Genomic DNA, 26,819 nt, shown 5'->3' on the forward strand with positions numbered 1-26,819 from the left:
CACCTTCCTCCATCACCCTCTCCCACCACCTCCCTCCATCACCCTCTCCCACCACCTCCCTCCATCACCCTCTCCCACCACCTTCCTCCATCACAGCTGCAGTAAAAGTGCTACCCAGCACTCCAGGAATGGGTGAGTATGGACCACCTCTCTTGGTCCAGCGATTAAGGACCTAGAAGCCAGTCATTAACCTGAACACTGTCACATGATTTTGCAGCGGGTGGGGGAGTGGGCGAGGGAAGTGTTGGGGGGTGGGGGTGAGACTTGAATCAGCAAAGTGACCGAGTCTCTAAACCAGCTCAAAAACATGAACCTAATTTTTATTTTGTTTGTTTCAGGTTTTTTTTTTTGCAAAGTTGGGGCATTTGCCGCAGAAGAGCGGGTCCTGCCAGCACCCTCCCGTCCTATTCACCTGCCGGTGCCTTCCTAATCCACTGCCAGCTACGATTGTACACACCTCAACATCCAATCCTTCTGTACGATGGAAACTGGCGGGGGAAAAAATAAAAGTGAAAAACTGAAATCAAACCAATTTTTTTTTTTTTTTTTTTCTCTCTCGCTGTAATTTGCGTCTATAAATAAATGTGTTTTTTTTTTCCTTTGTACGTGGAGACTGGAGTCTCCTTGTGATTATTTAATAATGGGTCACGGTGGGGGAGCGATGGAGCACGCAGTGTATGAGCATAGAAGAGTTACAATGAGAACTCAGCCATGTGTGACATCCACTACTCCCAGGAAGCGCGCCGACTCCCCAGCACACTGTGACTATTAAGTGAAGTGCCTGCTGGGTATTCAGGAGCTGCATACTTCTACCTAATAACAGAGGATTATCAGACAGGTTAAGATTTGCTCTAATGTTAGGTTTCATTTCTATCTCTTTTTTTTTTTCTTTTTTTCCTTTTTAATCTGTAATTATAGAAAACGATCTGTTTCCTTCTTTTGACATCATAGTCCGGAAAATGTGTTTTTGGTTTTTTTTGTTGTATTAAAGAAGGCCTGATCTATGAAAGCTCCTTTTTTTTTTTAGTTTTTAAATTTTCAAAAGGAAAAAACACAGAAAACCTATACCCTGGAATCCATAAAGATTGGCGTAGGCAGATATTGCAAAAGTGTCTCTCATTCTAAAAGTGAAGAATGCACCAAATTCATGCATCAGTCTAAATAATTGTACTTGAATTTGGCTCGTGCTGCGCCGCTCTAATGCCCTGTACAAATCCATGTTTTTTTTCCGACGGATGTTGGCTCAAACTTGTCTTGCATACACACGGTCACACAAAGTTGGTCGGACATTCCGAACGTCAAGAACGCGGTGACGTACAACGAGCCGAGAAAAATGAAGTTCAATAGCCAGTGTGGCTCTTCTGCTTGATTCCGAGCATGTGTGGCACTTTGTGCATCGGAATTGTGTACACGTGATCGGAATTTCCGACAACGGATTTTGTTGTCGGAAAATTTGAGAAACAGCTCTCAAATTTTGTGTGACGGAAATTCCAATGGAAAATGTCCGATGGAGCCCACACACGGTCGGAATTTACGACAACACGCTCCTATCAAACATTTTCTGTCGGAAAATCCCATTGTGTGTACGGGGCATTAGAACGCACACAAGAGACACTTTTGCAAAATCAGTGTGAGACAGTTTTTGTCTGTACACCAAAAGAGAGTTAAGCCTTGCACACACGATCGGACTTCAAACAAACTTTTCCAAGGATTTCTGTCCAAAGGGCGTTGGCCGTGAACTTGGTATGCATACACACAGCAGGACTTTTTCAGCCAACTTTCACCAAATCACGTGGTTTTCCAGCTCTTTACCGCCACCCTTTGGTCAACTTCTGTATTGTTGTCTGATCTTTTACACGTGTTCTGAGCATGCGTGTTTATACTTTGGACTAAAGTCCGATGGATTTGTGTACACACGATCGGACTAGCCGACCTAGGACTTTTGTTGCAGGAAAGTTTGTCTGTTTGCACAGCCAACGTTTGTCCGATGAAAACGGTCAGATGGTGCCTTAAAACAGGTAATTTGCATGTTTGTTGTCAAAAAGTCAGATCGTGTGTATGGGCCTTAAGTCTTAATTTTCTCTACTTGTACATTTGGTGCAGTCAATTGAGGCACAATGTAAAAGTGGTGCATTTTAGAATGACCTAAATTTGGTGCACGAGTCACTGTCAGAACTTACATTCGACACGAACATTGGGTGTTCGCCGAATAGCGATCAATTTGGGGTGTTTGCGGCAAATTCAAAAGCCGCGGAACACCCTTTAAATGTATATGGGAGAAATTAAAAGTGCTAATTTTAAAGGCCTATGTGCATGGTATTGTAATAAAAAGTGTTTGGGGACCTGGGTCCTGCCCCAGGGGACATGTATCAATGCAAAAAAAAACTTTTAAAAAACGTCAGTTTTTTCGGGAGCAGTGATTTTAATAATGTTTAAAGTGAAACATTCCTTTAAATTTTGTACCTGGGGGGTGTCTATAGTATGCCTGTAAAGTGGCACATTTTTCCCGTGTTTAGAACAGTCCCTGCACAAAATAACATTTCTAAAGGAAAAAAAAGTCATATAAAACTACTCGCGGCTATTAATGAATTGTCGGGTCCCGGCAATACAGATAAAAGTCATTATAAAAAACGGCATGGGGGTCCCCCCAGTCCATTACCGGGCACTTTGGGTCTGATATGAATATTAAGGGCAACCCCCGAACCAAAATTAAAAAAAAAAAAAAAAAATGCGTGGGGGTCCCTCCCAAATTCTATACCAGGCCCTTCAAGTCTGGTATGAATAATAAGGGGAACCCTGCACCAATTTTTTTTTTTTTTAAATGGCGTAGGGGTCCCCCTCAAAATCCATACCAGACCCTTCAGGTATGTATACTCATCTTTTCTTTACAGTGATAGAGAGGTTAGTGTTGGATCCCTGGTGTCTATAGATGCAGGAACTTTAGATTTTGCATTGACTTCCACTTTAAAGTGATACTAAAGTCTCATTTATTTTATTTTTTCTTTAAAAATAACAAACATGTTATGCTTACCCGCTCTCTTTTCTTCTAATTTTACTGAGTGGCCATGGGTCTGGTAAACTCCCTTCCGCGAAAAATGTTTTATCCCTCTTGTGGGATCACCAGTACGGAATTAATAAATTGAAATAATATCCCCTCTCAAGCGTCTCTTCTCCAGAGAGAATAAGTTCAGTTCTCGCAACCTTTCCTCATAACTAAGATCCTCCAGACCCTTTATTAGCTTTGTTGCCCTTCTTTGTACTCCATTTCCAGTACATCCTTCCTGAGGACTGGTGCCCGGAACTGGACATTAGGGATGAGCTTCGAGTTCGAGTCGAACTCATGTTCGACTCGAACGTTGGCTGTTCGCAAGTTCGCCGAACAGCGAACAATTTGGGGTGTTCGCGGCAAATTTGAATGCCGCAGAACACCCTTTAAAAGTCTATGGAAGAAATCAAAAGTGCTCATTTTAAAGGCTTATATGCAAGTTATTGTCATAAAAAGTGTTTGGGGACCTGGGTCCTGCCCCAGGGGACATGGATCAATGCAAAAAAAAGTTTTAAAAACTGCCGTTTTTTCAGGAGCAGTGATTTTAATAATGCTTAAAGTCAAACAATAAAAGTGTAATATCCCTTTAAATTTCATAGCTGGGGGGTGTCTATAGTATGCCTGTAAAGGGGCGCATGTTTGCCGTGTTTAGAACAGTCTGACAGCAAAAATTTGGAAGGAAAAAACCCATTTAAAACTACCCGCGGCTATTGCATTGCCGACAATACACATAGAAGTTCATTGATAAAACGGCATGGGAATTCCCCACAGGGAAACCCCGAACCAAAATTTAAAAAAAAAAAAAAAAAAAAGACGTGGGGTTCCCCCTAAATTCTATACCAGACCCTTCAGGTCTGGTATGGATTTTAAGGGGAACCCCGCGCCAAAAAAAACGGCGTGGGGTCTCCCCAAAAATCCATACCAGACCCTTATCCGAGCACGCAACCTGGCAGGCCCCATGTTGATGAGGACAAGGGCCTCATCCCCACAACCCTGGCCGGTGGTTGTGGGGGTCTGCGGGCGGGGGGCTTATCAGAATCTGGAAGCCCCCTTTAACAAGGGGACCCCCAGATCCCGGCCCCCCCATGTGTGAAATGGTAAGGGGGTACTTACCCCCACCATTTCACTAAAAAAAACTGTCAAAAATGGTAAAAATGACGAGTTTTTGACAATTCCTTTATTTAAATGCTTCTTCTTTCTTCATCTTCTTCTGGTTCTTCCTCCGGCGTTCTCGTCCAGCATCTCCTCCTCGGGCTGCTCCCCACCCATGGCATGGGGGGAGGCTCCCGCTCTTCTCTTCATCTTCTTCATCCTTCTTCTCTTCTTCATTTTCTTCTCCGGGCCGCTCCGCATCCATGCTGGCATGGAGGGAGGCTCCCGCTGTGTGACGGCGTCTCCTCGTCTGACGGTTCTTAAATAACGGGGGGCGGGGCCACCCGGTGACCCTGCCCCCTCTGACGCACAGGACATGACAGGACTTCCCTGTGGCATTCCCCGTGACGTCACAGGGAAGTCCCGTCAAGTCACCGTGCGTCAGAGGGGGGCGGGGTCACCGGGTGGCCCTGCCCCCGTTATTTAAGAACCGTCAGACGAGGAGACTCCGTCACACAGCGGGAGCCTCCCTCCATGCCAGCATAGGTGCGGAGCGGCCCGGAGAACAAAATGAAGAAGGAAGAAGAGAAGAGGATGAAAAAGATGAAGAGAAGAGCGGGAGCCTCCCCCCATGCCATGGGTGCGGAGCGGCCCGAGGAGAAGAAGATAGAAGACGCCGCGGAGGAGATGCTGGATGAGAACGCCGGAGGAAGAACCAGAAGAAGATGAAAGAAGCATTTAAATAAAGGAATTGTCAAAAACTGTCTCGTCATTTTTACCATTTTTTAGTTTTTTTAGTGAAATGGTGGGGGTAAGTACCCCCTTACCATTTCACACATGGGGGGGCCGGGATCTGGGGGTCCCCTTGTTAAAGGGGGCTTCCAGATTCTGATAAGCCCCCCCGCCCGCAGACCCCCACAACCACCGGTCAGGGTTGTGGGGATGAGGCCCTTGTCCTCATCAACATGGGGACAAGGTGTTTTGGGGGGCTACCCCAAAGCACCCTCCCAATGTTGAGGGCATGTGGCCTGGTACGGTTCAGGAGGGGGGGGAGGCCGCACTCTCGTCCCCCCCTCTTTTCCTGGGGCCTGCCAGGTTGCGTGCTCAGATAAGGGTCTGGTATGGAATTTAGGGGGAACCCCACGTCTTTTTTTTTTTTTTTTTTTTTCCTTTCGGGGTTTCCCTGTGGGGAATTCCCATGCCGTTTTTATCAATGAAATTCTATATGTATTGTCGGCAATGCAATAGCCGCGGGTAGTTTTAAATCGTTTTTTTCCTTCTAAATGTCATTTTGCTGTCAGACTGTTCTAAACACGGGAAACATGCGCCCCTTTACAGGCATACTATAGACACCCCCCAGCTACGAAATTTAAAGGGATATTACACTTTTATTGTTTGACTTTAAGCATTATTAAAATCACTGCTCCTGAAAAAACGGCCGTTTTTAAAGCTTTTTTTTGCATTGATCCATGTCCCTTGGGGCAGGACCGGGTCCCCAAACACTTTTTATGACAATAACTTGCATATAAGCCTTTAAAATTAGCACTTTTGATTATTCATGTTCGTGTCCCGTAGACTTTAACGATGTTCGAGCAAACTTTTTTCCTGTTGCATGTTCTGGTGCGAACCGAACAGGGGGGTGTTCGGCTCATCCCTACTGGACAGCATACTCCAGGTGCGGCCGGACCAGAGTCTTGTAGAGCGGGAGAATTATCGTTTTATCTCTGGAGTTGATCCCCTTTTTAATGCCAATATTCTGTTTGCTTTGTTAGCAGCAGCTTGGCATTGCATGCCATTGCTGAGCCTATCATCTACTAGGACCCCCATGTCCTTTTCCATCCTAGATTCCCCCAGAGGTTCTCCCCCCAGTGTATAGATTGCATTCAGATTTTTGCCACCCAAATGCATTATTTTACATTTTTCTACATTAAACCTCGTTTGCAATGTAGTTGCCCACCCCATTGATTTGTTCAGATCTTTTTGCAAGGTTTACACATCTTGCGGAGAAGTTATTGCCCTGCTTAGCTTAGTATCGTCCGTAAATACAGAGATTGAACTGTTTACACCATCATCCAGGTCGTTTATGAACAAAATAAATAGTATTGGTCCCAGCACAGACCATTCCGAGTACTCACCATTTATCACCACCCTCTGAACTCGCCCTTGTAGCCAGTTTTCAATCCATGTACTCACCCTATGGTCCATGCCAACGGACCTTATCTTGTACAGTAAACGTTTATGGGGAACTGTGTCAAATGCTTTTGTAAAATCCAGATACACCACGTCTATGAGCCTTCCTTTATCTTGATGACAACTCCCCTCATAGAAGGTTAATTAATTGGTTTGGCGATATAAACTTGCAAATTTGATTCTTTTTTTTTTTTTTTACACGTAATCGAAGACATTTTAAAAAGCACCATACAGAAAGCACTTTTTCCTACTTTGATTAGTATCCGTTTCAAAACTGAACATTACTGTAGATAATCCATGGAATTCATCAAGAATTTCTGTACGCCAAGAGCGAGTCGTTCTTATTTGGCTCCACTTGCATAAGCTAGGAGCGGTCAGTATTTTATTTTGAATTGGTCACATTGAATGCAAGACAGTTGATTATGGTGCATTCAATGTGATACAACGTAAAAGTGGCCTATTTAGGAATTTGGTGCTGGGGTTGCTGTCAGAGCAAAAAGTGTTGCATACGCACCATGATTTTGGCACAATATCTTAACTACTTGCTGACCGTGCTATAGCCAAATGACGGCTGCAGCGTGGTTGTCCAGTTCTAGGAGGGCATCCATTAATATCCTCCCAGAACCGGGCCCCCCCCCCCCTCGCTGCAGCATGCTCTGTGATCGGGGTAAAGGGACAATCAGCAGCCCTTTACCAGAAGCTGTGTCCAATCGCAGCTGTTCAAAATATAAACACACATGCTGGTTATTGAGCCAGTAACCAGCATGTGTGACGGGACATCTACACTGATCATCAGTGCAGCCTGTCACTGCCGCTTATTAGTGCCCACCAGCGCCGCATATCCATGCCTCCTTGTCAGTGCACATCAGTGAAGAAGAAAAATTCGTTATTTGCAAAATTTTAGAACAGATAGGAAGAAAGGTTTTTTTTTTTTTCCACATTTTTCTGCCTTCTTTCTTTTTTTTAGAAAAATAAAAACAGTGGTGATTAAATACCACCAAAAGAAAGCTCAATTTGTGTGTGTGACAAAAAAAACAAAACAAAAATCCCCCCCCGATATGTATCGGTATTCACAGGGCTTTTTTTCTCACAGAAAAGGTGCAGGAACTCAACCATGCCCGCCAAACACACATACCTGCCAAATGGCATCTAATAGTAGCTCTTCCATCTGCATACAACCCCCTCCCTCCACTGCCCTCATCTTCTCCCCCCTCCTTAAAAGCTCCACCATCTGTCATATGTCTTACATTTGTTGCAATATTAAGCTGTAGTACCTCCCAGCATACTATACTACAGTCACTCGCAAGGGAGATCATGCAGTAGGAACATCAACAACTGGTCACCAGGAAAAAAAATGGAGACCATAGAGGGTGCGGCCTACCACACACACTCTCCTGCCCATGACTGCACTGAACCCTGGGCACCTCTTCTGTATCTCAATTGTCCCTGTCTGGCACTCAGTGGGCTCTGCACAGGAAATCTGACCTGTGGGAGCTACTGGGAGATAAGCTATCACTTGTAAACGCAGAATCTGGACTTCGGTGTTACCAAGTGATAGTGGTGAGCAGGGAACAGAAGACCTGAGCCAGAGGTGGTGGAACTGAGTTCCCCCTAGTTCCTGCTGAAAAAAAGCCCTGGGTATTAATTTTATTCTATCATCTATCCCATTTAAAATAACACTTTTTACATTTTAAAATTACAGACGAAGGCTTTTTTTTTTTTTTTAAAGAAATAGAAGAACAAAAATATAAAACCGGAAAAAAAAGTTTGGTTAGAAAAAAAAAAAAAAAAAGCTAAGGAGTTAATTAGGGCTTATTAGAGGGTTACATTATAACCTAACTGGCTGAATAGAGTAAAAGAAGGGTTAAAATGTAACTAAAAGGCAAAACTTTTTTCATAGTGTTAAGCCACTATGTTATGTTTAGACCATCCCCTCTGTTGGATAACATCATGTATCCTAGTGCCTGTGCTTTATTTTAAAAAAATGCTGATTTCACAGCACCTCCTGGCGCTCACATTGCTCCTCGGCTCTCTCCTCTCCCAGTCTGACTGCTCCACGGGCTCGGCAGAGAATTCCCGCTGACGTCAGCCAGGAGGAGAGAGGCGAAGAGTCACGTGAGCGCCGGGAGGCGCTGTGAAATCAGGTAGAAATTGGCAATTTTTTTTTTAAATAAAGCACTGGCACTAGGAGACATGATGTTATCTAAAAGAGTGGATGATATAAACACAAAAGTTTTTATAGCAGTGGGGAGTGGAGAAGAGCGGTGCTGGTACCAGCTGACAGGCAGGGAGGGAGAGGAGCACAGAGGACAAGAGATCTGCGGATGACAGAGGCACGTAAACTGACCACGGTATTGGGGCTCAGCAGCCATGATATACTGTGGTCAGTTTACAGGGGGGAGGGCAGAACCAGGCAGGATCAACCAGGGTTTTCAGGTGGCCAAATTAAAATTACACTGTACAAGCACTGTACTGTATAACATGCGTTAAGGGAACAGGATCCTTTTTTTTTTTTTTTTTTTTTTTTTTTGGGTAACAAACACTTTAAGCTTTGGATAGAGTGAAGATGGCTTAGAATATTTGAGAGGTTTGTGTTGTCAGTGCCCCCATTTGCACAGGTGTTCAGCTACACTGCAAATCTCGGCAGCAAGAATCTGATTGGCTTTATTTTGGAACGAATTCCACATTTTCAGAATGATTTGAATTCAAATCGGTCAAATTGATGGACCGATTTGTATCCTGTGTGAAGAATAGCTGGTTGTTAAGGAGCGGGCCAGGAAGCCGGCCACCGCGTCCTTAACCGCTTCAGCCCCGGAAGATTTTACCCCCTTCCTGACCAGAGCGTTTTTTGCGATTCAGCACTGCGTCGCTTTAACTGACAATTGCGCGGTCGTGCGACGTGGCTCCCAAACAAAATTGGCATCCTTTTTTTCCCACAAATAGAGCTTTCTTTTGGTGGTATTTGATCGCCTCTGCGATTTTTGCGCTATAAACAAAATAAGAGCGACAATTTTGAGAAAAAAACGCATTATTTTTTACATTTTGCTATGATAAATATCCCTCAAAAATATATAAAAAAACATTTTTTTCCCTCAGTTTAGGCCGATTGTATTCTTCTACATATTTTTGGTAAAAAAAAAAAAAATCGCAATAAGCGTTTATTAATTGGTTTGCACAAACGTTATAGCGTTTACTAAATAGGGGATAGTTTTATGGCATTTTTATTAATATTTTTTTTTTTTTTTTTTTACTAGTAATGGCGCGATCAGCGATTTTTATTGTGACTGCGGCGTTATGGGGGACATGCCGGACATTTTTTACACATTTTTGGGACCATTGTCATTTATACAGCGATCAGTGCGATTAAAAATGCACTGATTCCTGTGTAAATGACACTGACAGTGAAGGGGTTAACCACTAGGGGGCGGGGAGGGGTTAAGTGTGTCCTAGGGGAACGATTACTAACTGTAGGGGGATGGGCTGTGTGTGTGACGTCAATGATCTCCGATGACAGGGAGCAGAGATCCAGTGACACTTGTCACTAGGCAGAACGGGGAGATGCTGTTTACATCAGCATCTCCCCGTTCGTCCTCTCCGTAAGGCGATCGCGGGTATCCCCACGGCGATCGAGTCCGCGGGACCCACAACCCGTCTCACGGAGCTCCCGGCCGGCACGCGCGCGCAATGGCACGGTGGGGAATTCAAATGGACGTACAGGTACGCCCATTTGCTCAGCTGTGCCATTCTGCCGACGTACATCGGCGTGCGCCGTTCGGGAACCGGTTAACAACCAACGACTCATCAGCTGTCAGCAGGTTTCCCCACTGACCGCTGAATGTAAAAAAAAAACGGCATGGAGGTCGCCCCCCCCCCCAATGCATACCAGACCCTTCAGGTGATCATTTTACTGCTTATTTTCTGTCTTGGCCTGTGCACATCTGACCCCCATGTAATCGTGTAATCGGTGTAGGGGTGCTGGGACTACATTACTCAGCACTCCTCTCTCTTGACCCCATTCAACCAGCTGGAACTGTGGGTCGTAACCCTATAGACCAGGGTTCTTCCAAACTATGGTCCTCCAGTTGTCCAGGAACTACACTTCCCATCATGCCTAGTCATGTCTGTGAATATCAGAGTTTTACAATGCCTCATGGGGCGTGTGGTTCTGCAACAGCTGGAGGGCCGTAGTTTGGAGATCCCTGCTATAGCCGGACTAGGATCTTGTCTGGCCATGAAGTCATTTACACACAGCCCATGCACACTGTATATTAGCGGCACCCGTGTCCATTCAAAACATTCGATCAGATCTTGGAATCAAATCTGAGAACTCTCAATGGGGAAGAAAAAGCACTTCATGTCATCAAAAACCTTTTACCAATCACTCAACCACGCACTTTAAAACGCCATCAAAAGCATTTTCCAACCTACCTATCCACTTCTATATTAGCTGAGCCTGATAAAAAGGATCAGCAACCCCCATCCCCTACATACACAGGTTTGATCGGGATATCAATCATAAGCTGGATCAAACGTTCCAAGCGTAAAGGTTTGTGATCACCTTAATAGCTCAACGGTTGGAAGGTGACCTTTCTCTACTGTAAAGGGTTTTTTTTTTTTTTTTTTATTGAGTAGAGTTAATTGAGGAAAACATCAAAGGCGCACTGAACATGAGAAATCTGTATTAAGATTTTCTAATATGCAAGTAGAACACCTAAGCAGAAAAGTTAAAGCTGAACTCCAGGCAAACCACTAAATACGGTACTTATATGGAGCAGTTTTAGCTGCCAAAAGGAGTTACCCATCTCCGCCACTCAGGGGCAGGAGACCCAGTTTGTCTCAGTTGCTGTTACAGAACATTTACAGGTCTTGCCCCTCCCACAGTCAGAAGTAGCAGCAAACTGATGAACTATTCGCTCTGTTCTGTCCTCCCTATCAGCATAATTCTTGGTAATCTATAAATATCACATCACAACCGATTGGCCCCTTGTGCTGCTTCCCTGAGCTCTGCTGTACAGGGACTGCCAGAAGCTGATACCAAGTCAGATTCAGGTACACCGCTTACATATGAAAATATATTTAATAATGGATTATACAGAGCTGCTTTAATTTGTGTCTTTTATATCTGCTTTAATTTGTATCTTTTATATCTGCTTTAACCACTTCAACCCCCTTCCTGACCAGAGCATTTTTTGCGATTCGGCACTGCGCCGCATTAGCTGACAATTGCGCGGTCGTGCGATGTTGTACCCAAACAAAGTTGACGTCCTTTTTTTCTCACAAATAGAGCTTTCTTTTGGTGGCATTTGATCACCTCTGCGATTTTTATTTTTTGCGCTTTAAACAAAAAAAAGCTGTCAATTTTGAAAAAAAAAAAAAGCAATTTTTTTTACTTTTCGCTATAATAAATATCCCCAAAAAATATATAAAAACACAAATTTCCTTCTCAGTTTAGGCCGATATGTACTCTTCTACATATTTTTGGTAAAAAAAATAAAATCGCGATAAGAGTATATTGATTGGTTTGCGCAAAAGTTATATCGTCTACAAAATGGGAGATAGATTTGTCGTTTTTATTTATTTATTTTTTTATTTTTTTTTTTTTTTACTAGTAATGACGGCGATCTGTGATTTTTATCGGGACTGCGACATTATGGTGGACAGATCGGACACTTTTGACACTATTTTGGGACCGTTGTCATTTATACAGCGATCAGTGCTACAAATAGCCACTGATTACTGTGTAAATGACAATGGCAGGGAAGGGGTTAAACACTAGGGGGCGATTAAGGGGTTAAGTGTGTCCTAGGGCAGTGATTTCTAACTGTGAAGGGGGGGGGGTGGGCTCGCTACAGCATAACCTTGTTTACATAGGCATCTCCCCGTTCTGCCTCTCCTCACTGCAATTGCGGGCTGCCGGCGAACATAGAGTTCCCGGGACCCGCGGGCATGCTCCCTAAAGGTGGCAAATTCAAAGGGATGTACAGGTACGCCCATTTGCCTGCCTGTGCCATTCTGCCGACGTACATCTGTGTGCGGCGGTTGGCAAGCGGTTAAAGTGATATTAGAGTGATATATTTTTTTAAATAACAAACATGTTATACTCACCTACAAAAGAAAATATGCTGCGCTAGAGTGTGTTAAATATGCTACTTAATATTATAGCATGCGGAAATTATTGCGTGTATACAAACGCATGCGACCATAAATATATATATATAGGTAATTTATACCCCCACAGGGTAAGTAAAATTAATGAGTAGTGAGTGCTCACAAATGAGTAATCAAGTGTGAAATATGATATATATACATAAACGCATCAAAGTGCAAAATGTGCTAATAAGTATATCTAATTACAATGTTGTTCAAGTACATAAATAAACATAAATGCAGATAAATTCCAAAAAGTGCTTAGTGCCACACCGTTCATGTGAAAAAACAGTCCTTATTGGAAACAGATCATATAAGTAAACTGTGAAGTCCTGCAAATAAATAATAAAGTTGTTTATGTGTGATGTCCACTGGTGATGTAATTAGACATGCTCATAACTCTCCTTGTGCCGCAGACCATGCAATGGTGCAATCCGGTGACCCCCAAGGTAATATGCTCACCTCAGAGCGTGTGACTTATGCCGCGTACACACGGGCGGACTTTTCGACCGGACTGGTCCGACAGACTTTCCGGCGGACTTTTGACGGACTTCCGACTGACTTTTTAACGAACGGACTTGCCTACACACAATCACACCGAAGTCCGAAAGGTTCGTACGTGATGACGTACACTGGATTAAAATAAGGAAGCTGATAGCCAGTAGCCAATAGCTGCCCTAGCGTCGGTTTTTGTCAGTCGGACTAGCATACAGACGAGCGGATTTCTGGGTCCGGCGGAGTTACGACGTAAAGATTTGAAGCATGTTCCAAATCTAAAGTCCGTCAGATTCGCGACTGAAAAAGTCCGCTGAAGCCCACACACGATCGGATTGTCCGCCGGATTTGGTCCGTTGGACCAGTCCGATCAAAAAGTCCGGTTGAAAAGTCAGACTGTGTGTGCTCTGCATTAGTTGCTAAACAAAGCCAAATCACGCTTTTGAACCACCCCAGGGCTCTATGCATATCACAGGTTGGTTGGTTTAGGAAATTAGGACACTATGGATAAGAAGAGTAATATTTGGTGGAACCAGTCCACTATGGAAAAATATTTAAAGGACAATATGGTGCCCAGAAAATTGAGATGGGATATTCCCATTAATGATGGCTTGATGGGGGAAGATGATATTGAGGAATGGTATGCTTTCTTCAATGGAAAAGGCAGAGAGGTTATGGAGTTCCTAATAAAAAAAAGCAGCGAAAATTAAAGGTATTAGAGACCCAAATCAAAGAAATTAGGGATAAAATCAATCCATTTAAAGACACACCGGAATGTACTAAAAGTATGGGAGAACTCAAAAAGAATATGCATAAAAAGGATTTGGAGAATAGGAATACTAAGAAAAATAATTATTTAAGGGATCTTGAGGACTACCAGAAAAAACAGGTTTTTCGCTGGCAGGCAACTCTGTCTGCTGGTAACCCTCAAGAACATCCCACAACAGATCACAATGGGGGTTCCAAAACTCCACATCCCCAAAGGCAACATTATCACCAGCAACAGGACAACAAGCAACCCAATAAAAGATATCCGTTGAACCATTATGCGGATGGGCAATCGGTAGTGCCATATTGGCAACCTTCAAGGAAACCTCACTATGACCAACAAGACAACAAAGGCTACAATCAAAATGGTGATCGCCCCCCTCATATTATGGCCCACCACAAAACCATAGTAATTGGGGCTATGGAGCACCATACAATTGGGGCAATGGAAATAGAGGCCATCAGGGTGGCAATCAATATTGGAGAGGTAATCAACCAAATAACACTCCATACCAGAGGGGAAGACAACATAATGGCCAATACCCATATAATCATCAACATAATTATGGGCATCAGCATAGGGCACCCCATGGGGTGGGCCCACATCAGTCTTACAGGGGTCCCCCACATGCTGAATACCAATACCATGGGGATCCTCCCCACCGCAAGGATGGGGCTCGAGGGGATGGAGTTTATTATTCCCCTAAACCTCAACGAGTGAGATACGATAGACCACCACAGGATCAGTATGAGGTACCCGTCTACAACAGCTATCCCTTGCAAAATATTACAGACCAAAACCAGGATGGTTCTCTTTTTAGAGAAGAGCCAGGTGGAGTCTACCCGGGAAATAAGAAATCTAGAAAAAGGGGAGGAAGAGCTGGACGAAGGTTACAACAAAAAAAGAAGACGGGAAGATTAGGAGATGATATCTACAACCTAAGCGGCATCGAATTATCAAAGGAAGAAATATTAACCCTGGATAAGGGTATAAAGTTTGCACCCAAAAAGGGACTTAATAAATTTGAAACATACATAGGAGTACAGAAATTTATCAGAAAATTAAATATTAAAAAGTACTATGCCCTTAACCCAATTGAAAGAACAGCTATGGGGAATAAGTTTACGAGTTTAAGGAACAATTCTGTATTCAATCCCCACATAGCTAACAATAAACATGTGGGCCTCTTTAAGAAATTGGTTACCACTGAATTGAAGCAGTTGCCTACAAAAATGTTATATGAACAAAGGGATCTAAGAAAAGGACTTGAAACATTGGAGAGCAGAACCGACATAGTGATCCGTCCGGCGGATAAAGGGGGGGGCATTATTGTCTTATCCTTGGACCAATATAAGGGGGCAATGAATAGAATATTGGATGACAGGGATAGGTATCAATTGCTAAATTTTAACCCCTCTAAGATTGTTAAAGACGAACTAGAGTTAATTGTACGGTATGGCATTGATAATAAACTACTCAATAAACATGAAGCTAAATACTTGGTTCCCACGGTCAGAAAAATTCCGGTATTTTATTATTTGCAGAAAATTCACAAGAACAGTAGTAATCCCCCGGAAGACCAATAGTAAGTGGGATTGAGTCATTAACGTCTAGGCTGGGAGAATACATTGATCTTCATCTACAACCCTTAGTGAGAAATACACAGGCTTTTCTCAGAGATACTAAGCATACGTTACAATTATTAAGGGAATGCACAATAAATGATAACATAATTATGGCCACAGGAGATGTGACTTATCTTTACACCAATATTGACCACAAGGGGGCCATGGATGCTGTTAAGTGGGCCTTAGAAACTGGCGACAGATGGATGGAGGAAAATCTATGTACATTTATTTTAAAATGTCTAGAATTTTGTTTACAGCATAACTTTTTTTGATACAACAACAAATTTTATTTGCAAATTAAAGGAGTCGCTATGGGCGCCAAATTTGCCCCGAGTGTAGCGAACCTTTATATGGCCAAATGGGAGTTAGAAGGTGTTCTGGGTGAGAATCACACGGGTATCATGTTATATAGGAGATTCATAGACGACCTACTGATCATTCGGAATGGCAGTATGGAATCCTTGCTGGAATTATTGGAGTCTATTAACAATAATGAAACATCTCTCTAACTTGGGACATTAGTAAAGACAAAATACACTTCCTTGACTTGGAAATATGTAACACCACACAAGGCATTGTAACTAAATCTTTCTTTAAGGCAACTGACCGTAATTCGTACATCGCCACTACGAGTTGCCATTTCAGGCCATGGTTGGATAACATACCTCGAGGTCAGTTTATAAGAATGCGGAAAAACTGCACACTGGATGAAGACTTTGAAACTCAGTCGGACATGTTAAGTAAGATGTTTATGAATAAAGGATATCACAAAGAATTTCTTGAAAAAGAAAGAACTAAGGTCAGGAGTTTGAACAGAGAAGACCTGCTGAAGGAAAAAGTTGTAACCAGAGAAACCAATGATGATATGGGTATGTGCATAGTATTAGATTACAGTCTACAAAGTAAAGAGGTGGAAAGGATTATACAAAAATACTGGAATGTGTTGAAACAAGATATCCACCTTAAGGGTTGTCTATCAGAAAAACCAAAAACCAAAGAATTACAATGTTGTAGAACCACCTCCTCCGAAAACCAAGATGTTTTGGGATCTAAAAGGCTTCCATGGATGTGGTAGATATTACAGTTGCATAAGAGTTCCAACCAACATAAGGAAAGTAAAGGAATTCTGTAACCCTCTAACCAGATCAGATTCATAGTATTAGGGATTTTATCTCATGTGACACTTTAGGGGTTGTATATGTGGTCAAATGCCCCTGCAATTTATTCTATATTGGCCGCACTATAAGAGCTCTCAAAGACCGTATGGAAGAACATGTTAGAAACATGCAGAAGGGATTTGATAAGCATTATCTATCCATACACTTTAAAGGTGTCCATAATCAGAGCATGATAGGCATGCAATTCTGGGGTATTGAGGCGCCCAAGCGTCATTGGAGGGGCTCAAATTACACCAGAGAAATAAGTAAGCGTGAATCTTGGTGGATACACCAGCTTGGCTCATTATCCCCAGGTGGATTGAACAAAGAGTTTGATTCAAGGTGTTTTTTGAGCAATTATTAACAGCTAGGCTATAGTGTAACTGAATTTTCTTCCTTCTCATATTAATATTATAGTCTGTAGGTTTTTAATTATATACTTTTATACATTTTTAACATTTATTCTCTAGGGATGTTCCATTATATCTCACATCATGTAATACATATGTTAGGGGGGTCATATATATTTATGCCAATTTCATTTCTATTCAGGACTAATATATTTAGTTTATGGCATCAATGCACATTCATTTGCATGTTAGATGGCTCTGTGTATAGTACCTTCCATTTATTACTTATATATTATTTTTTACACATATACACACATAATATAATATATAATATTTTATATATATATTTTTATGTGCATTAATTTCTACGTTCACGCGATCTTTTAAGGGTTGTTCAGGGGGCTCAGGTATTAGGGGGGGGGGGGGGTTGCACACGGAAGGTTTTTTATCTTCACGTATGGAATGCATGAACGTAAAAAACCTTGTGCCTTTACAACCACTTTAAAGTGATAAAAAAAAAACAAAAACAAGGCTTTAATATCACTTTAAAGTGGTTGTAAAGGCTCAAGGTTTTTTACGTTCATGCATTCCATACGTGAAGATAAAAAACCTTCTGTGTGCAGCCCCCCCCTAATACCTGAGCCCCCTCCCGATCTAGTGATGTCCAGGAGAGCCTTGCCTCTGGGGACTCGCACACCTAATTGGCGTTTGGCAGCAGCAGGAGCCAATGGCTCCTGTTGCTTTCAATCACAGCCAGTGAGCCAATCAGGAGATGGAGGGGGTGGGGCCGAGCAGCAGCACCGTGTCGGAAAGGACACATACAGAGCAGCGGCTCGGCTTGGGTGCCCCCATAGCAAGCTGCTTGCTGTAGAGGGGCACTTGGCAGAAAGGAGGGGCCAGGAGCACTCACGTGGGACCCGAATAGATGAGGATCTGGGCTGCTCTGTTCAAAACCATTACACAGAGCAGGCAAGTAGAACATGTTTGTTATTTAAAAAAAAAAAAAAACCAAGGCTTTAATAACAAACATGTTCTACTTGCCTGCTCTGTGTAATGGTTTTGAACAGAGCAGCCCAGATCCTCCTCTTCTCGGGTCCCTCATGAGCGCTTCTGGCCCCTCCCTCCTGTCATGTACCCCGACAGCAAACAGCTTGCTGTAGGGGGGCACTCAAGCAGGCGTGCTCCCAAGCTGTGGCTCTGTGTGCATTTACACACAGAGACGCAGCTCGGTCCTGCCCCCTCCATCTCCCGATTGGCTCACTGGCAGTAAGTGACAGCAGAGGGAGCCAATGGCTCCCGCTGCTGCCAAAAGCCAATCAGGAGTGCGAGTCCCCAGAGAGGCAAGGCTCTCCTGGACATCACTGGATCGAGAGGGGGCTCAAGTAAGTATTAGGGATGCTGGAGCTGCACACAAAAGGTTTTTTATTCTATGCATGAAGGTGAACAAAAAAAATCTTGTGCCTTTACAACCACTTTATATTCATCAGAACCCTTACCCTCACAATTGGTGAGGCCTCCCACCCCCACCCAAGCTGGCGTTAGTGAAGGCGACACACTCTTATGCGTTTGTTATTTGTAGTTCTATTGGCTAAAACCATCTGGAAAGTGGCTTCTTATTTACACCCTGCCCGGTTAGCCTCCCTAGTTAGGAATACAATCAATTCCGTAAAACTGTCACTTGCAGGTCCTTTGTTACTACAGTATACACCCCTTCACACACAGGAGTTATAATACTACGTTGCAATGCCGCCATATTACATCTCCATCTGTATACTTGGGTGGATTCCAATTTTATGGCCCCATTACTTGCCCTATTCTTATCCCTAACCGGGTGCTTTTTGTTTCCTTGAATTTCCAGGGGAATTCATGACAAACGTAACCACTTGCCAACCAGGCTTTTTACTGACACTTTTTATTTGCAAGTTTAAAATCGGTATTTGTTGCTAGAAATTTACTTCTAACCCCCAAACATTATACATTCTTTGTTTCGCAGAGACCCTAGGGAATAAGCTGGCGATCGTTGCAATTTTTCTGTGTCGCACAGTATATGTGCAGCGGTTTTGTAAACGCAATTTTTTGGTAAAAAAATACACACTTTAATGAACTGGAAAAAAAAAACCTAGCATAATAATATTTACCCCAATTTTTTGTATGATGTGAAAGATGAGGTTACGTTAAATACATACCAAACATTTCATGCTTTAAAATTGCACATGCTCATGCAATGGCGACAAACGATCGTACTTAAAAATCTCCATAGTTGACGATTTAAACACCTTTACAGGTTACCAGTTTATAGTTACAGAGGAGGTCTAGCTCTAGAATTATTGCTCTCGTGCCAACGTTCGTGGCGATACCTCACATGTGTTGTGTGAATACCATTTACATATGTGTGTGCCACTTATGTATGTGTTCGCTTCTGCGTGCGAGCATGGAGGGATGTGGGCGCTGGAAATTTTTTTTTTCTTATTTTTACACACTGTCCCCCTTTTTTTTTTTATATCACTTTCATTCCTATTACAAGGAATGTAAACATCCCTTGTAATAGAAATAAGGATGACAGGTCCTCTTTATGGAGAGATCTGGGGGTCAAAAAGCCCCCAAATCACGTCTTTACCTTTTAAAAGCAAAAGATTTTGATCTTTTGCTTTAAAAAAAAAAAAAAAAAAAAATTAACTTCCAGCCTGGACCGGAAGTGACATTATGACGTCACTCCGGTCCTCCAAGGCAATAGAGGCAATCAAAAAGTATCTACTCTTTGAATGCCTACGGGAGCAGCCGCAACCGTCTGATCATTTCTCGGCTGGCCTGGCAGAAACTCTAAGCCCAAGAAACACCGGCGAGCGGTGGCATGTCCCTTCCCACCACGTCGGAAAGCATTCCAGTGGCACATGAGCCTCTCAAGACAGTTTCATGAGAAAGCCAGCTGCAAAAAACGATACTGGGGGTTAGGGGTGATAGCTTCAGCCATAATCCAGATAAACCACTTGCAAACCCAAACGTGTATATATACACACGTATTGCAGTCTGCAAGTGGTTAAAAAAATCTAAAGGTTTTATTTAACACAGTAAAAATAAAATGGTTCTTTCTTTACAAGAAACCCACGTCATTAATGCTTATCTTCCACCATCCTTTTCCTTCACCTTTGTACTGTACATCACCTGCTTACAGAATAATGCATCAGCTACTTCTATAAATGAAGCTCGTTACCTTAATTTACAATAGCCCTTCACCTTGTTGTGTAATTACTTTCAAATCTCCTTGCTCCTCTCGCAACAAATTGTATGATTCATATCATGATAGACCCAGATATAGCCAGATTAAGGCCCCATAAACCCATCAATATAAACAGCATCAAGTGTTTAACATATAAATCATGTTTGTCACTACCGGCACCTAAGTCATGGCCTCCCTTGATATAGAGATGGTATTTGACAAAGTGGATCTGTGGGCTAAGATGGGGTTTCTGTGTCAATTCATTAATGGGATAAAACCTCTCTATAGTAAGTCAAAGTCGACTATTTATCGAGATGCATCTCCCCAACTTTTTCTCTCTTCCAAATGGAACAAGACAGGTTTGCCCTCTTTCCCGGATACCATTTGCCATAGCATTGGAACCTGTGGCTGAGACACTTCAAGTTTCTCCACACAACACTCATTTAGTCCTGGTTCACACCTATGCATTTTTTAGCGCATTTTCAGTTTTGCAGGAACACACTACAGTCCATTTAACATGGTTTCCTATGGATGTAGTTCACATCTGTGCATTTTATCGAAAGGGCCAGGGACTTTTTTTCTGGTTTTTGGTTCCATAGACTTCAATGGATGAAAAGCATGTATTGAAAAACGCAAAATGCACCTGCAATATGAAAAACTGCAACCTGCATAGGTGTGGACCAGGCGTTAAAGATAGGCTGGCTAGAGGGTAGCATTGCATTGAATCTAATGAAGTTAAATGAAGGAAAATTGAAGGTGTCAAGCAACTTTTCCCTTTCCCCAATCGGATGCATCAATCTAACCAAATTAAAATTTTTCCCAAATTTACATACCCATTTTTCCCTGATATCAACCACCTAAATCTTTTAAAACTTTGCAACAACTAACAAGTTTTCTTTGGGGAGGCCATACGCCAAGTTACAAATTCACAAGGACTCGGTCAATATCACAGCAAAAACAAATATTTTATTGTAACAATTATTAACAGCTCGCTGGTGGCTAAAACATGACACTGGCAATCCAGCATCAGTGCTTGAAGCCACAATGATTAGTTTTATGGAGGTACTCAAATTCCTACTTTTTTCGTCACCCAAGATCTCCCTAGCCTCTTTCTCTGTCAATGCTAAATAAAAAAACAGCCTCTTAATGGGAACCACTTCATGGAGATAGCCTAACCTCCTAACATTTTCTGAGTATACCTCACCTTCAGTGCTGGGCAAAATATGGCAATAAAACTTCAGTAGGTATATGCCAAAACCAAGTCCCTGCCTGTTTTCCATAAATGCGCTCACTGAAGTGCATGATGAGTGGTGGTGCCATCAGCAATTATTGACACCACTGCGTGTCTGAAAATGTATAGGTCTATTACTTTACTATTTAAAAAAGGCCATACCACCCTCCTTGGTTTTCTGGAAGAAGCATCAATTTATGGCTATACCAAGAAATCGGCAAACATAGGGGCTGTGCTTACAAGTTCCTTAAGGTAACCTATTCACAGCCACAGACATTTATGCAGCTTAACTGCTACCTGGCATATACACCAGCACTGTGTATCAAATTCCTGTGCCCACCACAAAATTGTAGACTTTCTACGCACCTACCACTTCTGTAGGCCTCAAGGATGCTATAGGGACCTTCTCTATACTAAACCAATCCTACCTTTAAAGAGACTGCTGCATTGGGGGTGACTTCAATTCAGTAATGCACCTCCTGGAAGACAAATCCCAAAGTATTGGCCTACCAGATACTTCTCCACATTCAGTCACCACCCCCTTAACACACTTTGCTGATGGCCTTCAACTTGTAGATATATGGAGGCTCGCCAATCCTGTAGGGAAAGAATACTCCCCCCCCCCCATCACAGTCTATCCAGGATCGACTATTTCCTTTGTAACCCCCTTCTATTGAAACGTACTCCTGACTCGCATATTTCTGAAATTGCAATTTCAGACCATGCCCTGATCTCGGTCAGTTTGGCAGATTTTGTCCCCCCTAGATCAGTTAATACGTGGCGATTTCCATCTTATTTATCCAACAACCAAGACCCCTTAAAAACAATCAGAGAAGCTTGGGCAGAATGTGCCGACACTAACTAGGGGCATAGCACAAACCCCAGCCTATTCTGGGAAGCCGGTAAGCTACAGGGCAGAATCATAGCCTTCTCTGTCGCAGTATCGTGCAGCCAGTGATAACCTTCACACAGCTCAGTTTCATCTTGCTTAGCAGAATTCCCCAAAACACAGGAAGGTTTGGTGGGATGCTAAAAACCAGTTTGACTTGTGGGCCGAGGCCCAGGAGCGATTTTACCAGTAGCTCTTGGACCTTCATTACCACAAATTCGGTAACAAAGCTGGGAAATTATTAGCCTGTTTTTGCAAGGGACATCGTACCCCTGCACATATATCAGTCCTGAGGGACACGAATGGTAAGCTTTCCACCTCACCTAAAGGCATCAACTCCATTCTAGAATGTTTTTATGCTGACCTGTATGGCCCTGATCCCATCGATGCTACGGTGGCACAGGCATTCCTAGATGAAGTCCCTCTCCCTCAGATAGATCCCTCCCTTCTAAATCAGCTTAACGCCCCGATCACTGCGAAAGACATTATGACTGCAATAACATCGCTGCGAAGGGTAAGGCTTCAGGCCCAGATGGGTACACATCAGAATTTTTCAAGCTATCTGCCGATATTATCACCCAAACCCTTGTCTCTGTCTATCAATAAACTCTTGATGGGGGTCATTATCCCTCTTCCAGGTTCCAAGCCTATATCAAATTGATTCCAAAAAAAGTAAAAGACCCAAAGGAGCCAGGCTCCTACCGTCCAATTTCTTTGCTAAACCTCGATTCCAAGATTCTCTCCAAAATCATGGCCAATAGGTTAGCATTAATCATGCCTTAACTAATTCATCCTTCACAGGCTGGCTTTACAATGGGACGTTCTGCTACGTCCAATATCTGTAAAGTCTTCACTGTCCTAGAGCAAGCAAAGATCAAACCCACCAGAGACTTCGCTATCATCAAAGGCTTTTGACAATATTAGCTTTCACTGTTTGCGGTTGGCTCTTCAGATTCGGATTTTATGGCCCTTTCCTCCACCTAATCTCTGCTATGTACTCAGCCCCATCTGCCAATGTAGTAGCTGCAGGTCACATCTCAAAGAGCATTCCCCTCCATAAAGGAACTAGACAGGGTTGTTCCTTATCCCCTCTCCTTTTTAACCTAGCACTAGAGCCTCTGTCACATTATCTGTTCTTTCATTCCAATCTCCATGGAGTCAGGGTAGGTCAACAGGAACTGCGTACGGCCCTTTTCACGGATGACATTTTAATATTCACTTTCGACCCCAAAATGGACATTTGGCCAACACGATCAATCTTTCCAATAGCTAAGACTCATATCACCTACCTCAGGATTAAAATAGGCAAATCTCCCTCCTCCCTATATCGACCTCAATTACCCACTGATCATCTCCAAAATCATGAGGGAGCTAGAGAATTGGACAGACCTCCCACTCTCTCTTTTTGGTAGATGCCATCTGTTTAAAATGGTCAGTTTCCCCAAACTCCTCTACCCCCTCTAAACTATTCCCCTCCTACTGCGACACAAGGATCTCCAGAAGATTCATAAAGCTCTCACTGTCTTCCTCTGGCGTGATCGCCCTCCCCGGATCTCCCTACAAAAGATCTTCCTTCCAAAATGACAAGGGGCGTAAATCTACCAAACATTCAAACCTATAACCTGTCTTGCCTCCTCAGAGTGGGTCTGGACTGGTTGACTCAAGCCTCTAGGTCAGGGATCTTCAAACTATGGCCCTCCAGCTGTTGCAGAACTACACATCCCATGAGGCATTGTAAAACTCTGACATTCACAGACATGACTAGGCATGATGGGAATTGTAGTTCCTGAACAACTGGAGGGCCATAGTTTAAAGACCCATGCTCTAGGTGTTTCAACTTTGAATTAGAGTCTTAGATGGCGGACCCCTGTGGACTGGCCGCTCTACTGCACTGCAAACTTCATTCTCTTCCTTCCTCCCTGAAATACAATTTACTTTTACGTGACTCTATTAGCCTGGAGAGAGGTCAGAAAAAAACTAGGGATATCCCTTTTTATCTCAATACCTCCCAATAACTGGGCACCTTCTCTTTCCACAAGCGCGGCAGTATGCGGCATTTTCCACATGGGTCCCCCACGGACTCACCAATTTTGCCCAGCTCTTTGACCCTTCCACCGGTAAAGCCCTCCCCTTCTCCCAACTCCAAACCCAGTACAACCTTCCCACTCACCATCACATATACGTCCAGCAAGCAGTTAAAGCGGGGTTCCACCCAAATTTTGAACATTATCTCTATGCATTCTCTTCCTTGCCTAGATGCTGACATGCTGTGTAAAAAAATTTAAATCGCCGCAATTACCTTTTTTTTTCTAATCTTCTTAGCACTTCCTGGTTTTCCTCCCATGGGAGTAGGTGTGTTTCTAGCCTCTCCCAGACCTCCCACAGTCCCCTGGGAGCCAGTCTCAGGCTTCCCAGCATGCATTGTGCAACAGCGTCATCACAACATCTCGGTGAATGCTGGGAGCACAGCATTCACCGCATCCAGGAAATACATGCTTGTGGGCTTCAAATGCCCACAATGAAGATGGAAACCGCTTTCAGTGAATTTTATTAGTTATTCTTTACAACTAAATCGGACACAGGTGGACTTATTACACAGAACATGTGAGTAGATAATCATGAGAAGAAAAGTTATTGAATGAACTCCAAAAAAAAAAAACGATAGATAGATGGACCCCCGCTTTAACTTTGCAGCCAGTCTCTGCCCCGCCAGAGACCTGTGATTTCGTACCTCTTTGCTGGACACCATCCTAGACCGTAAGCTATTCAAAATCGCAGACATCTACAAACCTTTGCCCTCTCAACTCACCAAAACTTCCCAGATCGATCCCACCTCCCCATGGAACAAAGACCTTCCTTCTCCAGAGACAAGAGACTATATAATAGCAGGCTACACCACCTGTGCCTTCATCACTAATAAGTATTGACGAGAACAGCAACTCAAAATCATGCATCGTGCCTACAATCCCTTCACGTTGTCCAGATGCTCTCCAACCCAGCAACAGTGTTCATGGTGCTCCCCTCATAGACCCTCCCTATTCCACAGACTGTGGAGCTGTCCTCTCATCTCTCACTTCTGGGACCAACTGGAGAACTTTTCTGCTATGGTTATGGGGTACCAACCAAGTAAAGATTCCTTTCCTCTCCTATTCGGCTTCCTGGAAAGCTCCTTTCCTGGCACTGCAAGATTACAACCATTGGTTATACATCGTAATAAAGCCTGGCTTTCCACCTGTTTCATAGCCGCAAGGAGGGCTTTTCTCAAACAATAGACTTCCACCACTCCTCCATCCATCACGAATGTGAAAACAGATCTCAATAGTCTCCTACCCAAAGAAAAACTAGACATGGCTCTCTCTCCTTGCAACTTCTCCTCTTGCTTCCACACCAAATGGGACTTCTACATTTCTAAAATCCTGCCAGCTTTAGACACCTTTTCTTCAGGGCCCTCTCTACAGGATTGTGGGATAGATCCGCTACACAACCTTCCCCAGCAAGCTTGACGCCACGCCTCCATTTTCCTACTTACACATGTTGTCGGATAATGACACCTCATAGACCTTGCTTATCTTATATCCAGCTACTTGTCCCCCCCCGGTGTGAAGTGTCACCTATTTTGATGTTTTTTATTTTTGTTTTGAATAAGTGCCTGTTCTCTTCTGCCAAGCTACATGATATCTCTCCTTCATAAGTTCTGCACTCTGATATTACCTTACCCCCCCCTTTTTTTTTCCCTCTCTGTTAATTAGTAGTACAAAATTCCATTCCTTGGGTTTTTCCCAACTGACTTCTGTAACCACTGTTCATATTTCCTTTTGTATGTTGGAAATACCAATAAAGTAGATAAAAAAAAAAAAAGAGACTGCTGCACTATTAAGTTATTACCCTATACATTTGTAATTTTTGCCATGTTGCTCTGTATTTTTAACCCAAGGGCACTGAAGGAGGGCTCTTAGGAAATGACACTTTCTGAAAAATGATACTCCAGTTAGGTGAAATAATGGGGGTGTATGTGGCAAAAGCTAGAGAGGAACTCTGCCCAATTCATGCCCTCTGGGTGGAGAAGAGCAGTGTTTTCTCTCTCTCTCCATGATTAAAGTAGTGTTCCAGCCGTAAAATTTTTTTTTTAAAAGTCAGAAGCTACAAACACTGTAGCTGCTGACTTTTAATAAGGACACCTATCTGTCCAGGGCACCCGCGATGTCGGCCCCCCCGAGGCCGATCCGTCCCTCGTATCGTGTGCCGGCACCGCTATCCTCACTAAGGGAAACAGGCAGTGGAGCCATGTGGCTTCACTGCCAGTTTCCTACTGCGCATGTGCAAGTCCCCCGGCGATTTGTGAATGGACGGCTGTCTTCTGTGACACACACACAGGTCCCAGAAGACACCGCACCCAAATTTCCCAGAAAACAACGCGAGGAGGAGAAGAATGAAGATCACAGTGGAATAGGAAGTGGCAGATTAGGACATATTAGGAATTTCTGTTAAGTAAAAATTTTTTTTTTCCCAAATGTTTTTTATTGTATTTTAAGGAGCGTTTTTATGTATTTTTTTTTTTTTTTTTAGGGTGGACCTCCACTTTTTTTTTTTTTTTCCCACTTTTTTTTT

The 26,819-nt window shown here is 43.1% G+C and overlaps 2 protein-coding genes across 2 annotated transcripts in view; one reads left to right on the plus strand and one right to left on the minus strand.

Annotated features, from left to right (window-relative positions):
* Positions 1 to 611, plus strand: part of ETFB (electron transfer flavoprotein subunit beta) — a gene marked incomplete at its 5' end in the record, with an annotated part of 36,619 nt that extends 36,008 nt beyond the window's left edge. The window contains 1 exon segment of the mRNA XM_073601841.1: positions 339 to 611.
* IGLON5 (IgLON family member 5) overlaps positions 1 to 26,819 on the minus strand; it is an 859,278-nt gene that overhangs the window by 36,226 nt on the left and 796,233 nt on the right. The window lies entirely within an intron of this gene.

The sequence above is a fragment of the Aquarana catesbeiana genome, linkage group LG10 (assembly GCF_042186555.1).
Source record: "Aquarana catesbeiana isolate 2022-GZ linkage group LG10, ASM4218655v1, whole genome shotgun sequence".
In the NCBI taxonomy this organism is placed as follows: Eukaryota; Metazoa; Chordata; class Amphibia; order Anura; family Ranidae; genus Aquarana; species Aquarana catesbeiana.